This window comes from Simochromis diagramma, unplaced genomic scaffold (genome assembly GCF_900408965.1).
Source record: "Simochromis diagramma unplaced genomic scaffold, fSimDia1.1 OVJJ01000365.1, whole genome shotgun sequence".
NCBI lineage: Eukaryota > Metazoa > Chordata > Actinopteri > Cichliformes > Cichlidae > Simochromis > Simochromis diagramma.
The window spans coordinates 726,989-744,203 of record NW_024387230.1 but is presented as its reverse complement, the minus strand read 5'-3'; the positions used below and the strand labels follow the sequence as shown (position 1 = coordinate 744,203).

The 17,215-nt window shown below is 39.3% G+C and overlaps 1 protein-coding gene and 3 long non-coding RNA genes across 4 annotated transcripts in view; 1 reads left to right on the top strand and 3 right to left on the bottom strand.

Annotated features, from left to right (window-relative positions):
• LOC120746870 (butyrophilin subfamily 3 member A3-like) overlaps positions 1 to 17,215 on the bottom strand; it is a 310,219-nt gene that overhangs the window by 251,318 nt on the left and 41,686 nt on the right. The gene's annotated exons all lie outside the window — the stretch shown is intronic.
• LOC120746853 lies at positions 1,959 to 3,251 on the bottom strand. The gene is made up of 3 exons (XR_005698946.1): positions 3,141 to 3,251; positions 2,178 to 2,185; positions 1,959 to 1,969 (listed from the first exon to the last, which is right to left on the bottom strand). It is a non-coding gene; the product is annotated as an uncharacterized LOC120746853 (long non-coding RNA).
• The window catches only part of LOC120746861, a 20,193-nt gene continuing 11,388 nt past the window's right edge, over positions 8,411 to 17,215 (top strand). Inside the window, exon 1 of the long non-coding RNA XR_005698956.1 lies at positions 8,411 to 8,422. This is a non-coding gene — a long non-coding RNA (uncharacterized LOC120746861). The remainder of the gene's footprint in view (positions 8,423 to 17,215) is intronic.
• LOC120746859 overlaps positions 15,872 to 17,215 on the bottom strand; it is a 22,752-nt gene continuing 21,408 nt past the window's right edge. The window contains exon 3 of the long non-coding RNA XR_005698954.1: positions 15,872 to 15,992. This is a non-coding gene — a long non-coding RNA (uncharacterized LOC120746859). The remainder of the gene's footprint in view (positions 15,993 to 17,215) is intronic.

Below are 17,215 nucleotides of genomic sequence, written 5' to 3'. Positions count from 1 at the left end.
AAAGACCAATTATAACGTCCCAGAACACTCCAGCTCACAGGTTAGTCTGCTGTTGTAGTTAATGCGTCATTTTTCTTAACATAATTGGTGATATAGGTTACAAGCAAGTCTGGCGCTGAACAGAAATTGTCACGCTATGCTCCTTTGTTTATTGTGCATAAATAGTGAATTGTCCTGACACAATATTGTGTTTCGCTTCTGTTATTATGGTACATTGACAAAAACATATACTTTTATTCACAGGATAAAACAGTTTTGTATCACTAATTGCCCAGTACGATTATAGCATACAATATTATTGTCACTGCTACATTTCTGTGATGCTACCAGAAATTATTTCCACTACTAATTAATTACCATTGAGCTCAAAGGTTATATTAATAAACGGTTAACGAATGTGTATTTATGACGACGATTTGTGAGACTGGTAAACTTATGATACGTACGATGGTCTTTACTTTCTACACGGTGCATTTCAAGGTCCTGCACCCATCCGTCGGTAAACTGTACCTGGGCTTGTTGCAGTGACCGGAAGTTACTAAACTTCATGAGTGTATGCGCTCACTCCAAGAAGCGTGTGATTATAAATATGCATATAAATATGCTACAATGAGATAGCTGACTTCATCTAACTAGCAAATGTTTTCCAGGCTACGTTGGTGATGCAGTTTTTTTTTTTTAAATTATATTTAAAAAAAAATATCATTTATTTATGTATGATATTTTTGTCATGCGATTTTAAAGCCGGTCCTACAACCGCATCCAAGAATAACATGCAGCTTATCTCAGAACTGTCGGTGAAAATTATTCTTGGAGCTAGGTTTAATTGAGCTGCATTTTAAAGAGGTGCAATTTCACAATTTGTGTATATTTTCTAAGTTCACTATTTTGTCATGTGTTGAGAAAAACACAGATTTAAAAATTACATGGTCTAATATTTACATTTAGCATATAACTGCAACATGCTTTTTTTCGTTTTTTTTTTAAAGACTCGAAAGGACTTGAAATTCAAAATTTCAGACTTGTGACTTGACTCGGACTTTTACACCAGTGACTTGAGACTCGACTCTGACTTGCCTGACATTACTTGAGACTTGACTTGAGACTTGAGGATAAAGACTTGAGACTTACTTGAGACTTGCAAAACAATGACTTGGTCCCACCTCTGGTATTAATCACTGCATTTTTCTTTTCCAAGCCTATCATCAATCCAACACAGAAACATGTTAAAAAAAACAACTTTTTTTCAAGTGTAACACACAGATCACATAATTTTGAAGAAAATGTTTACATGAAGGTATTATACTAAAGAAGTATGACACAAAGACAACAGGAACTAGAACTCTATTTACCATACAGAAAACTACACCTGTCTACAACTGCAGTTGGAAGCATGTACTAATAAACCCTCTTGATTAAGCTAAAGATGACATCACTTTTGGGGTAATTGTTGGTAAAGTGAATAATAAATCCGTGTATACCATTTTTAAGACTAAAGTAACTAAAGTAGCATTTTCATAGCATTATCTTAGGACATTCTAAGACTCTGCATATCTGGTTTTCTAATTTTGACCACAAGTATTCAATATGTAGTTGCCTTCAATATAGTATCAGAAAAAGATTAATCGCCATTCCATTTTTCTCTGCCATGTTAAAATATCCACTACATAATGACTGCATAACACACGTCAAGATTATTATTTGACATTTCAAAATCAGTAAGTTGTAGACATATGTCCTTATACACACACACATATAGCATATATAATTTTGTTACAGATTAATTAATTACTTTTTAAATTAATTTTGTTGTTTTATGTATACTTACGCACACAGACACACATATACATATACACGGATTTAGTAAATTCAACATAACTTTCACATCTAGAGATTAACATTTTTGCCCATTCTTCATTTCAAAATAGTTCAAGCTCAGCCAGATTGGATGGAGTGTGTCTGTGAACAACTGTTTTCAAGTCTTGTCACAGACTTTGGACCATTCTAACACATGAATATATTCTTTGATCTAAACTATTCCATTGTAGCTTTTGCTGTAGGTTTAGTGTCACTGTCTGTTGGAAGGTGAATCTCCTTTCCAGTCTCAAGTCATTCGCAGCCAACTCCAACAGGATTGCCCTGTATTTGGCTCCATCCATCTTCCCATCAACTCTAACTAGCTTCCCTGTCCCTGCTGAAGAAAAGCATCCCCAGAGCATGATGCTGCCACCACCATGTTTCACAGTGGGGATGTTGTGCTCAGGGAGATGAGCAGTGTTACTTTTCCGCCACACTTAGTGCTTTGCCTTTAGTCCCAAAACTTTACCTTCAATCTGGTCTGTCATGTTATGCTGTGCAGCAGGCAGGATGAAGGACCCAAACGCAGGACTCACAGGAATACAAGTAATATCCCAGGGAGGCAGCTTTATTTAGCCTGTACAAAACCTCTATCATGAGATACAAGGAAACTAAACTAGAAACTCAAACATGAAACTCCACCTAGAAAACTAGGAAACTAGAAGACAAAAACTGGGAACCAGAACATTACCAGAAACACAGAGGAAACACACAGCACTGTGAGGGTATGATGTGATGAAGGGCAGTGGAAAACACAGTGTTTAAATACACAAAGGAGTAACAAGGAAATGAAACACAGCAGAGAGTAATCAAACAAAATGAAATGGGGAGAAAGCAAAACTGAAAACATTAACGAAGGATACAAATCTGTCAAAGTAAAACAGGAAACACAAGACGGGCACGGAGACGTGGAATTAAGAGACGCAGCACACAGGGAAGACAGAGTGAACATGGAGCACAGAGAAAAGAGTAACAAACTGTGACATGGAGACATGACTGACTTTGGAGACACACAAACATAGAGAAGAAAACATAACTGACTCAACATGACACATGAAATACGCAGGAGGAAGATTACAAAACCTAAGATCTAAAAATCACTAAAGTGTAACCAGAAACTAACAGAGACAAAGAACATAAATAATCAAAAACAAAAACACTGAGTCACCAGACTCAGGACAATGACATCGTCTGAGCAGAGCACCTTCTTCCACATATTTGCCCTTACAAGGCTCCTGGCAAACTCCAAACATGACTTCTTATGTCTTTCTGTCAGCCATGACTTCTTGCCACTTTTCCATATAGGCCAGATTTGTGGAATACACGACTTGCAGTTGTCCTGTGGACAGATTCTCCCACCTGAGCTATGGAAATCTGCAGCTCCTCCAGAGGGACCATGGATTGAACAGTGCTCCTTGAGAGGAGTTCAAATGAGCACTGTTTTTAATTAGGGGCATTGGAGTACAGGGGGCTGAATACAAACACAAGCCACACATTCAGATTTTTATTTGCTTAAAATTGTCAGGGGCCAGGAGGAGCCTCGCCAGGTTTGGTCATGACACTGCCTCTGCACCGGGGTCCTCTGCAGTTTCCAGCAGTCAAAATCTGGGGCAGAGGAATACTTAAGGCCAGTGTCGCTTCTCCTTGTGCTCCTTGCAGTTTTGGATCTTCCCAGTCCTCAACTTTTTGCAGTTAGAACCCTCTTTTTCTGCACACTAGACTACCTGCTCACTGGCTGTTGGAACAGGATTGTTACTCATCTGCCTGCCCGTTTGTCCGCACTATATTGGATTGTTCAGCACCCTCTGGATTGGCACTCCTGGTTTCATTCCACACAGTCTCAATTTCCCACCTGGCCACCTACTGATACCCCTCCCCACTCTGGCTCACTCCTGATTTCTGTTTTTTGCCTGTCATCCTCCTACCTGTCCTCAGGCCATACTCCTTTGCTAACCCGTATCTTATGTGCTACTTTGTGTTGGTCTATCACAGAAAATCTCAATAAAAAACATTGAAGAGTTTGTGGTTGTAAGGTCACAAAATTTGTAAAGGTTTAAGAGGTATGAATACTTTATCAAGTCACTATACACACACACACACACACACACACACTGCTAATTTTGGTCCAAATGGGGCTGAGACTCTGTTACACCATAAGAAAGACAGTTATTAGAATAGCAGCGGCCAAACCAAACTCATTAATACAAATAAAGTGTAACCAAATAAAAATAATAACAATAATGATGATACACAGAATGCTACTGCAGATACATATGACTCCGGTTTCAATTAAATATTTCCACTGTTTCTGTTAAGGATTTTTTTTCTTTAGATTTCTTAAAATTGCTAGAAATCATAACATGAATTGTAACAGTTAAACAGCTGTCTCTTACCTGTGGACCCATTTTTGCAACAAGTAGAACAAGCAAATCCAGCAAGAACCAAAACAATGGTTGCAACAACAGCTAAAATGAAATAAAAGAAACAAAACTTGGTTTAATCTTTAAAAAAAAAGAAAAAAAATGATTTGATGTATTTTTTTAAGTGACAAACAATATTTTAATACACAGTTTGTCAGTCAGTTTGAAAAGCAGTAATGTGAGCTCCCGTTTTCATGTCGTGACCGGGCGCAGATTGTGTTTTGCACAAATTCAGACATTTGCATACAACTGAAAGCAAGGCAAAAGGACAAACTGGACTGGAGAGAGACTAGGACAATATATAAACACTCAAGAAAGTCGAGGCAGGCTGGCTAGATGGAAATCTTTACCCATATCACTCATGGGAAGGGTCGCCGCTATAAAAATGATGGTCTTGCCAAAAATAAACTATTTATTTTCAATGATCCCAAATAAGCCATCACAAGATTGGTTCAGATCTCTAGACTCGTATATTTCTAAATTCCTTTGGAAAAATAAACCCCCACGTATCAGCTTAAAAACACTACAAAGCACCAAGGATAAAAGAGGATTAGATCTGCCTAACTTTAATCACTATTTTTTAGCCAACAGGCTTCAGTTCATCTCTAGATGGTTTAAACACACCCTCTTAGATGAACCTTGGATAGATGTAGAACAGGCACTATGTAATAACCTAGAAATTTCAGACCTGCCATTTATCAGCTCAAATATCAAACGACATGATTGCTTTAAAAGCATCAATATTAGCTCTTCTCTGACAGCATGGTGGGAGTTTCTAAAATTGACGGCGTCTTCATTAATCCCATGCAAACGTACACCTATCTGGAACAATCCGGACATATTACAAAACAATAATACGATAAACTTTCCAGATTGGAGTTGCAAAGGAATTAAATACTTGGAACATATGTGGGAAGGAACAGACTTTATTTCGTTTGACAGACTAGTTACACAATATGGGATCAACAAGAAACGATTTTTGGAATATCAACAAATTAAATCCATAGTAAAAAAGAAATTTAATCCCAGTGAAGCTGAATTACAAACACCACCAAGTGTGGTACAATTTTTTAGTCTAAAACCCCCCAAATTATTGTCTAAAATATACAAAACACTTTCTAAAATAGATGAATCAATATCACTTCCTATTGCAAAATGGGAAGCGGATTTATTGATCAGTTTAGACCAAAACCATTGGTCTCAGATTTGCTTAAAAACCTTTCAATGGATCAGAAATCCCAGTTTTCAATTAATACAATACAAAATATTACACAGAGTGCACTATACTGGTCATAGGATGTTCAAGATGGGCTATACGCCTTCCAACAACTGCTCACACTGCACAGCAAATACACCGGACAATTACATTCACGCTCTTTGGTTCTGTCCACCAGTTCAGAAATTTTGGCGTGAGATATGTGAAGACTTATCAAAGTGTCTGAAATGTAACATTCCAGCCTCCCCTTTAGTATGCTTGCTGGGCAACTTGGATGAGGTCACTGCAGAAATAAACACAGCCCACGTTGTTTTTGGCCGGCCTCCGGATCTGTTCTGCCGCCACTGCCACTTTTTCACGTGGCCGGCCCCGGAACAGCTGAATTGTGAACTTTTGTGCTGTCACCTCCCGGGTTGACCTTCTGACCTCTTTGGACATTTGCCTCCCTGTTTTGAACTGTTTTTGTGTCTTTGGACTCAGTTTTGGTTCATGCTCCTCATCTTTTGTTTGGTTTCGTTCCCTCCGTCCGGGTCCCCCGCCTCCCGCCCTGGGTGGGTTGTTCTCTGTTTGTCTTGTGTTTTGGTTCTCGGGTTTGGGCTGTCGGGAGCCAGCCCTTGAGGGGGGGGGGGTGATGTCATGATCCTGGGCCATGTTGGCCCAGCAGTCTTAGTATTCATGTCTTTTTGTGTATTGTTCCTTATTTGATTTCCCCTTGTGACTTTTATCCCCTGTGTGCCCCTCTATGTATCTGTGAGCCCTCGTCTCCCCTCCTTGTGTTTCATTCCATGTTTCCCCAGCCCACTATGCCCGTGCTCTCTCTCTCCTCCTGTCTGCACCTCTGTGTACTTCCTGTTTTACTTTGAAAGTCTCCCGTCAGTGTTGTTTACTCCTGCCATGTCTTGTTATGTTTATCTGTGTCAGCTGTGCTCCCATGTGTGGCCACTTCCCCTGATCATCCCTCTTGTGTATTTAGTCTCTGTGTTTCATGTAGTCTGCATCGCGTCGTCTGTGTTCCCACCCTCCGTGTTTCCATGCCCAGTCTTTTGTATCCCCAGCCATAGCATAGATTGTTCCCAGTTTAGGTTTGTTTAGTTACTGCTCTTGTGCTGCCCTCATTCTTGTTTGTTTCTTTGGTGATCATCAGTCACAATAAAAGGCTCGCTTTTGTTTAAGTGCACTCCCGTATCCTCATTTGTGTTCGCACCTGGGTCCTCAACACACTCTCCACACGGTCTGCCACTGCGACCGTGACAATACATTAGGTAAGGCTGCACGCTTTGCAGCGATTTCGTATAGAAAACTATTCCGCGGCTCCAAACCGTAGTAAAGGGACCTCTGGCTAATACGTCGGGTTTGTGTCGGGCTCATAACCAAAAACTAGCTTTACTTTGTTGTCTGGGTCAACTTTGCTAGTGAGAGACAGAGAGAGGCGTTGAAAGGCTGCTCCAATAGAACTTATTGTTTTGGAGGAAAACACGAACACAGCGTACAGTCGAGTCTTAATAGCTTACTTACAACTGGGCTCGTCAGGCACTCTTCTTGGCTGAAGTGGTTATTATTATATTTACATGCTTCCAGCTCCCGTTTCTGCTCGATGACAGCTCGTACTTTTCCTTTTTCTCCCTCCTCGCGCTCACAGACACATAACGGGTATGGCAGTCCATTCTCCCTGCAGCACGGACTACACTGCCCATGAAGTTACATTCTTTAGGGCTATGCCTGTAACACTCTGCCTATTGCCTTCATATTAAATCATTTTTGTGTATAATTTTTTTAAATATTTTTTCACGTCATTATGCGAGCCGCAAGTAGAGGTGACATGGGCCGCGAGATTGAGACACAGGCATTAGAGCCTCTTAATGCGTGTTTTGTTTGGAAACCAAAAATAGAGAGGGCATAGCCGAACATATGAAACAGGAAAATACCGCCGTGTAAGCCCTTTATTTCAAAAAAGTAACTGTATTCTGAATCCCAGCTTTTTAAACGGTATCTTTAAACGGATTCTTTTCTCAGCTGCTTGTTATATTTCACTTCCTGTATAAAATGTTTATTTCTTGTTTGCCTTATAGATTACTAAAGAAAAGATGCCTGACAGAAGAGAAAGTGGAATTATTACAGTTAACAGCAGTTTCATTAGGACAAACATAATTTTTATTTACTTTTACTTTTTTTTTTTTGATTGAAGCTTTACATTTTACATCGCTTGAAAGCAATACATGAATTGACTACATTACCAGTAATTATTAACTGAGGTATGCTGCACATGTAAATTGCATTTTATAAATCCTTGGGGAGACAATCAGTAAATGTTAACAGCAGAATGTTTTTTTTTTTAAACTATACTGTACTATAATGGGTTTATGACCCCATGTCACTTTTTGGTCATATGTTTGGCTTGTGTGAAATGAAAATAAAAAATATGTACCTATGCAGTGAAACACCAACATCGGTATGCAGATATGTATGTAAGAGGACATTTGACGCATGTGTTTCTAAGCAACACATATTGTTAACACACATTTTGAAATGAAGGCTGCTATAACATTAGCCAGAATGATCTATATGTCTCTATATATCCGTAGATAAATAAAGGCTGTTGTACCAAATTATAACAACAACCAAATTATATTTGTATTTTAGAATAAAGACTGTAGAATAGTCGAGAACTTGCAAACAGGGTGAAGGAATAATCATCTCCCATGACCGAGGTATACAGATTAGGGGTAAGGGGAGAGAGGGGAAGGAGACAGGCTTACAGGGGAAAAGACACACTGACAAAGATTAATAATAACTAATGATTAAATGTAGAGTGTGTGTATAACCACAGAGAGTTAGAAGAGGTGCTCTCTTTCTAGTCCTAGTTCTATGTCTAATATAACATGGAACACAAATCGAGAACCAGTTTCCACTAGTTCAATTCCCTGAACTTGTTAGTTGATTGCCTATCAATCCTGCATATTGGTTCCACTTGCACTTGAGCTACAATCAGCTGATTTCAGATTGCTAGCTAGAGAAGAAAAATAGCAGCACAGTCTGTAGCGTAGATATGGACATTACTTTTAATGTTATTGCACAAAAGGACAAGAGCACAATTGTAAAGTGCAAAATGCACCAAAGACAAAAACAACTTGACAACTACTAACTAAACTTTGCAAGCATCTGCACAGACAGAAAGCTAATGGTAAGCTAGACAATACCCCAGGGTGATTTAACTAATTGCATAACCATCCCAGCCCACCAACCCGACTCTGAACTTCCCCAAGCAGTGATGAGCAGTCAGGCTGCAGCCTCCGTTTCTACCTGTTCATGTTTCTAAAGTACAAATTATTTGTGCCACTCCAAAAACATAATTTCTGTCCACTATAAAGGAGAACATCGCAGACAGCAGGTGTATCACTCCTGTTTCTACCTGGAGACAGCAGTCACCTCATTGTTCTGACACACAACACAAAATAATCCACAACACTACACACTAACTACACAAGACAACACATTAACTACACACTCCAAACATTCTAAACATCACAAATCTCTCACATCTCAAAACTCTCTCTCTCTCTTTTTCTGCACTCTCTCCCTCTCTCTCTCGCCGTCACTCCTAAAACTTCCCCTCTTCCTAAACAACCAAATGTCATGTTACCATATCATTTTTGATTGGTGGACATGATGCATTTTTCCACCAACACGAAAGGTGTGATTTATGTTTTTTTTTTTTTGTTTGTTTGTTTTGTTTTTCTGCTCATAAGCAGAGAGGTCTCGCTGCGCTGTCGTTAGACAGTAAACGTGACAAAACTATTCAGGAAAAAACGCAGCGTATATATTGTTTATCATGACTCTGGTTTTACGTGGCCTATCAACACAATTTATAAACGGGTATATATCACCTTGTTGCTTTGTCATCTTGAAGTGGTCATGTGAGTGGATCACCACGACTACTTTATTCTTCCTCAGTCAAACAGAAGCACTCATGCGATTGTTTTGCTCCCTTAGCTCCAGTTGTTGTGCCAAAAAGTGAACATCTGCTAGAAAGTGATTATCGTCCGCGGGAGCGCACGCAGCTGCTTAAAGATGTAGCGCCCAGATTACTTACAGCTAACTCCATGCAACTGATATAAGATGCGGTAAGCTGAACACAGCTTCAACCGTCTGTTTGTTGAAAAATAGTAACGCGATCGCATTTTCTTGTTAGTAACTGTAACGGCGTTGTAACGATAGGAATAGTAATTAGTTAGATTATTCGTTACTGAAAAAAGTAACACCATTAGTAATGCTGTTACTTGTAAGGCCGTTACTCCCATCACTGGAAATGACTTACTTGTTCCTGGAGGTAATAAATAACGTACTGCATTACTTTTAAGAGAAGTGTTTTTTGTGTAATATGTCTAATACATTACTTTTTTTTAATAACAACAGCAAAACTATTCACAACAAATAGGGGAAATGCCTCCAATATGCACGAACAGTTGACCATGCAGCATTCAATTAATTTGCATGAATACAATGTCTTGATATGCTGCTTAGAGATGGTGGTGACACAAAACGGAGCCGATGTGAACCCATGGAGAATAAGAGAATCGATAAGGTGATATTGATAATAGAGTTAATTACATCTCTAAATGCAATCATTTTATTGTAATCACGATGCACATTACATTCATGTTTAAAGGATCACATTAAAGTGTCACAACGTCAGGTCAAAAGGCATATGTCCAGTATTATTTTGTGAGGACAATAACAGCACGTTGGGGTGGCTGTAGCTCAGGAGGTAGAGCGGGTCATCTCGGAGGTTTGTGTACTCCAATGCATCCATCGGAGTATGAATGTGTGTGAATGTATAGTTAGAAAGCACTTCAAAGCATTGAAGACAGTGCTTTTGTGAATGGGTGAATGTGGTATGTTGTATAGAGAGCTTTGAGTTCTCCGGAGGATTAGAAGTGCTATATAAGAACTATTCACAGAAAACCAGGTTTTCAGGAAGTGCATACAATACAGAAACCACTTAGAGAGCCAAAGAAATTTCCGTTTTTAAAACACAAACAAAAAAGACCCAAGTTTTAGTTTTGGTTCCTCATGCCCAAATCACAATCACAATTTGTATCTAAAGGAGAAATGACAAGAACTTCAGTGTCAGAGAGGAACTATTCTTAAACCAATAATTCAACTCTACACTACCACTATACACTAAAAAAGTTCACATTCAATTTTCAGATATCTGTAAACTTGGAGGGTTGGGTATTGTTTCTGTGCAGATTCAAAGTGGAAGTTACTGGCAGCTGAAGTACATTTATGGAAAATAAATGTAGGTCAACCACAACCACCGCACATCAGAAGACAGAAAACAGCTGGGTCCGCTTCTTAAATAAATTTAGTGTTGCTAGCTGCCAAAATGATAACACTCTGCTTTTACACACTGCACTTCCATTAGCACATTAAACCACTGACAAACATCGAAAATACACTAATGTTAATGCAGCCTTGGGCATTTCTGAAACCTAAACACAACATTCAAATTAAATTCAGCTCAAGGTTAATAACACATAAACTGACACTAGAATGTCTATTGTGACAGTTCACTTACTCATTGAAGCACTAAACATGTTGTGTTTCTTGAGCGAATAATATGGGAGTGGTTGCTTACAATGATCTATTTATAGTCTTGCACAAAGGAGCTGATACTGGCCCTTCTGATTGGGTAAGGACCTTCTACGGCCCTGTCCAGCTCTCCTAGAGTAAATGCCTGTCACGGTCCAAGTGTCGCCTCATGCTACCAGTAGTGTTATTAAGTTAAAAAAGTTTTATTCCTGCTACCTGATATATTTTTATGGCACACACAACATACACCATATTTAATATGTTTAATAGTTCAGATGCTTGGACAAAAAAACCAAACAAAAAACAGACAAGAAAATGTATTAAAACGTATTGATTATATCATGTTACTCATTTCAATCTGTTGTCACCAAGTATCTATAGACAAAAACAATTTTCTGACTAAATGTATTCTCATTAAGCAAAATATCTGCTTATGCAAACACAATGGGAAGCAAATGTATTTTTACAAATCTTTTTGGAAACATTGTACATTGATGCAAGAGTTGTTATTGCATTTACAACAGTTATGGACATTTTCTACATATCACAGTCATTCCAAGACTGACGTTTTCTTAACATGAACAGCAGCAGAGTGACCCATAAAACTGTGTCAACAGTTTATCAGGATGTAGAGAAGAACAGGAAGTTGATCATAACAAAGGAGAGTCACCATGTGATTGTCTGTAAAAAAAACAAAACACCAAAAAAAAAAAAAAAAAAAAAAAAAAAAAAAAAAACCCACACACCACACAACCCTACAACACCCTTACTTATAGATACAAAAGCCCAGATTCCATGCTTAAACAAATAAATTATTTGTTCTTGTCAAAAAGAAATTACTAAATTTTCCATCATGACATTAGAAAGGGGCAACTTAGATAATACAAAACTATCACTATAGAGTACAAATGAGGCTCCAAATAGGCCTCATATCTGAAAACACATGCAACCACTGCACAGGCAACATTAAAAACTATATGCATGGTATACAGTCTTTTGCACCTGTTCAACCATCCTTATGGCTGCAGATTATCCTCCAGTATTTAGCGATGTTATCTGCATTCCCATTACCCTCTACCCTTTGCAAGCTTTTAAGAGCTGGCTATTAAGAAGCATCACCAGAGCATGATACTGCTGCCACCATGCTTCACAGTAGATACTGTGTGTTTGTGGTGATTTGTCCCATCTGAGGCACTGAAGGTTGTAACTCATTTAGACTGGTCACAGGTGTCTAGGTAGCCTCTCTCACAAGTCTTCTTCTTGCCATTTCTTAATAATAGATTTAACTTAACTCTGTGCTTTCTTTTTCTTTGCTTTGTTTCTGTGTTGGAAATCTTGTGTAGCCATCTCCGGACTTATACCTTTCAATTCCCTTTTGTCTCACGTAGCTTGGAGTGTTGTTGTTACGGTTTTGCTCCAGAGGACCAACACGCAGGACTACAAAGCTTGAAATCACACAACGGAATTTATTCAAAGTCTTTCACCAGGTGTATGGGGACGGGCGCTCCAGGAATCCGGGAAAAGGGAAACACACTCGTTCCTCTTCTTACTCTCTCCACTTGTGACCAGTCTCTCCCTCCACACTCAGGAATGGGTCCAGGAAATCTATATACAGGAAAAGCGCAAGTTAATACAAAACACTAGAACACAAGTAAACTTGGCTTAGAACTTGTTTTCACTGACACAACAATCCAGCGCTGAACAGCAGACCTCTCCTGGCCTAAATGCTGGCTGAACCTAATGAGGTCCAGGTGTCTCCAATTCAGGGAGGCGTGGGCCGAGGGCGTGAACCCACAATGAGTTCCGCCCCAGCAACAGAGAGAGAGTAAAACAAAAACCAGTGATCAGTGCCCTGCTGATCCTCCAGGCCTTGACAGTTCTTTTGTCTTCATATTGCAATTGTAGCAGGAATAGTGATGAACCAGAGACCAGTAATGCATTAGTTGCACTCAGGTGATCTCTGCTGGAATCAACTAATTATTAGTTATTATTTTACATTAATTTGTAAAACTCTGTTTTCACCTTTTTTTGGTTTTTTAAGCAAATGCTTGTAAAAAAAAATCTCAATTATATTGATCATGACTTCTTTTAATAAAGCAATAAAAGGTTCAAATATTGCAGGCGGGTGAATACATTTCAGTTTATGCCGACTAAGTAATGATGCTATCACATGATAACACTGTCGATGCTAATTACATTACAATGAAAACTGGAGATGGTGGAAGAGAAGGAGGTGTAGTCATCTCTGCTTAGATTGCTAACCTTTTTCCTCCTGCTTGTACTGAATCTTTTTTTTCCCTCCTGTTCTTTAATGTAAATTAGTATATGTTCAAATTTTCATCTCCCCTGGATAAAAAGGTCATGAACTTAGTAGTCATTAAATGACCCTCACAAAACAAATTCACAGCCTCTTTTCACACAGTTGAAGAAGCGTTGTGGTTGTACTGCAGATAGTTTGTCAGGCCGAAACACTAAGATTAAAAAAAGAATAAACGAGTTACAAAAATACGAATATAGAGACGCTGTGTGGTTTGGAAACTCTGCAAAGGGCTTAAGCAGCATTAGTGTCTGCAAAACTTCCCCTCCTCGTGTGGTCACTGTGTAAATTTGTATCTCTTCATATCAGAATTTGCATGAAATCCTTCTATGCATTGTGTTTGGTCAGAACACAGAATTACACAAGAATCATCACCGAAATCATTAAAATACCAATTTTTTTTTTTTTTTTTGAAAAATGAGAGTTATACTCACAGTTTGGATTCTGATATTTGTAGAATCAATAGCACTGATACTCTTCTAGTGAAAATTAGTTTGATACTAACGATTGAGCTACAAATTATTACAACTGCTAGATAAAAAACAGCAGCAACACCTCAGATGTGTAACAAACTCAGTACTCACACAATCTAATGTAGAAAAATGTAACCTCCATGTTGTCTTGCTGACAGATCACCAAACCGATATGCAGTTTAATATAACTAACAACCTCTTCCTGTTTGGCTTACTGCTGAAGTATAGAGGTGTCAACTTTCTACTCTAGCATGAGGTCTTGTCTGGTATTATGACCCCATACAGACAAAAAATACATTTAGGGGCCTTTAATAAAGGCAAATACTACAAACTGACTAAAGCATGATGACTCTGGAACTCCCCAGTGCAAAATTAAACCTTTTGTTGCATATTATTTCATGTTTATTGTTGGTCAGGAACAATAACTGCATTATATTATTTTTTAAAGTCAGTTTATGTCAGGTGTATTATTTTCATAACACATGGCGAACAATAAGAACAAAGCAGTCTGACAGTGTTGTACATATTGCTATAAAAATATACAAAATGATCCAGTGACCTCTATAGGACATGATGTGCATACACAGTCATATGCAAGGCATAGGTGCAAGGGGCTCCAACGAAAATGGCAGTTAAAAAATTGGTTGCTAAACAAGATGATGCACAACTTCATTGCTGTTCTTTTAAAACTGTCTGCAGGTCTAAAGAATAAATTTAGCAGAAATCCATATCTTTTGGTGACAGGTGCTGGTCCCCGGCTGGGTGGCTGGCCTTTTCTGGGCAGGATTGGATCCAGGGCCTCGGGATCTGGTGTCCTTTCTTGCCCGGGGGTGGTCTGTACCCCTTGGCTGCTTCGCTGTGTGTAGTGCTGTAGGTTGGCTCAAGTTGAGATGTCCCATCTATGCCTTGGGGGCTGTTGTTTGCTGGCAGGTTCTTTCTGTAGGGTGAGGCATTCAGGTGAGGGAGCACCCATTGCTTGTCTCAGACTCAGTCCCTTTACTGAGTGTTTCTGCTGTCAGGTGAGTGGATGGCAGGTGTTGCAGTGTGCAGATGGGCCACAAGACTTCGGACTTATCTGCACACTCCAGACTGCTCTTTGTGATGGGGGCAGTGGGTGCTGCCTCTGGCTTGGTGGTGCCCTGGAGCCACTTTCTTCTTCCCTGTGGCGGGGTGTGGGAAATGGGGATGCCTACTGAGCCAGTTGTTATCTGCCTTTCTCCTTCCAGTGGTATTCCTCTACCTATATATCCCAGCCCTCCCTAGCCCCCACTCCTTCATACAACACATCGCTCCCATGTGGGGGGTGATGCATGGCTGGGCCTGGGTCAGGGGGCTTCGGCCCCTATCCGACATGGTCATGGAGGGTGGGGTCAGAGAGAAGAATGTTGATTTATCTGTCCATTTTCATATTTTTGTGTTCCAGGTGCTGTATGTTATTTTTTTCCTTACAGATGCAGCAGTTGGTCATGCATCATGCTTTTCTATTTGCTCTATGATTTTATTGGATGTGGAAGATAAGACTGTGGAAGTTTCAGGCCCATCACTACGCATGATTTTGAATATGAAAATGATATTAATTATGTTGTGATTGATAAACCCAGAGTCATAATTTATGTGATTTTGCTGGTAGTTAATCTTGCTTAATACTAATCAGAATATAATCAACTTGTCATGGTCCTGGGTCGTGCGACCCAGTGTTTTGTGTTTAGCCTATTTTGATGTTTATTGTTTGTTTAGGTTCACTAAGGTAGCCCAGCCATTTGTATATATTACCCTTGTATTAATCCTCCCTTGCCCTTCGTGTGTTTATGTCTGTGTGTCTTGTATTGTCAAGTTCATGCTGTCAGTTATGTCATCTCCCCTGTACTAAGTTTCCCTGGGTCATGAGTCATGTCTGCGTGGTTATGTTTAGTTCTTGTCATGTCTAATTTCCATGTTTCCTGTTTTACTTTGTAAATCTGTATTCATGTCAGTGTATTCAGTTTCACTCCTCCTGTCCTGTCGTTAGGTTCATGTGTGTCAGCTGTGATCCCATGTGTGGCCACTTCCCCTGATCATCCCTCATGTGTATTTAGTCTCTGTGTTTCATGTAGTCTGCGTCGTGTCGTCTGTGTTATCTCCCCTACCCCTTGTCATAGTTTCCCAGCCATAACGAGTCCTAGTTTGTACTTTGTTTAGTCATAGTTTTTCCCCAGTCTATGTTCAGGTTTTCCCTCAGTTGCTTTGCTACCTTTTCCATACGTTTTCGGCCCTAAATAAAGGCTCGCCTTCTGTTAAGTCCGGTTTTGTGTCCTCACCTCTGTTTGCTCTTGGGTCCTCCACTCACTCCACACGGTCTGCCCCGGCGGTCCGTGACACAACTATAAGTTTAACCAGGGGAAATTCTAGGTTTAATTCAATTCAGTTTTATTTATACAGCGCCAAATCACAAAAACAGTTGCCTCAAGACGCTTTATATTGTAAGGTAGGCCCTACAATAATACATATATACATTACTATCACCATTTTGACCCCCTTTGGCGACAGTGTTGACCACATGATCAAGTGTCTTTGATCTCATCAGAGTTTACGTTCCTTGGCCGTGCAGGTGTGTTAACCGGGCGCAGGGTAGGCATTCCCCCCTCATTCCCCCACGCAGCGATTAAAGAGTGGACGTAATTACATTGCTTTCATTTTTAGTCCGTAAAAAGTGACAAAAACATTAGTGTCTGCTGTACACTCTGTGTGAGAAGAAAACTTCTTTCTACAGCGAAAAATTGAATTTGAAATCTGAGCAAGCACCTATCAAGCCACCGGGGGAATGTGAAATTCACAGAGAAACCCCCAGATCCCCTCGCTGACACGTCCGCTGAGCACCAGGAAAACCTCCACTGGCCCCACTCCTGCTAAACCGGTGAAAATAGATTTAAGAGCGACAGGACTTAGTGCTGCTGAATCTTTGATTTTATGTATTTTTTACTGTGTTTTACTTGCATTTATTTGAAAGAGTGAGTGTAAACACAAAAAATATTGGAATACTGGAATGTGCAGAAAATAGGTTTAAATGTTAATATGATTTAATGTTTGATGAATGCAATGTCCATATATTTAAAAGATTAAACATAATAAAACAAGTTTTAAAAAGAGACTTTTCCATTTGATTCAATTTTATATGATGGATTATGCAGAAAAAATAGAATTGGGCTGAAAGGTCTATTGCTTTATTACGTATTCACGTTGTGTATCATGTTTTTAAAATTAACTAAGTAAGTAAGTAATTAAGTAATTATTTACTTTTTAAAATATGTAATCAGCAAAGTAACAGGATTACATTTTGGAGGAAGTAATCAGTAATTAGTTA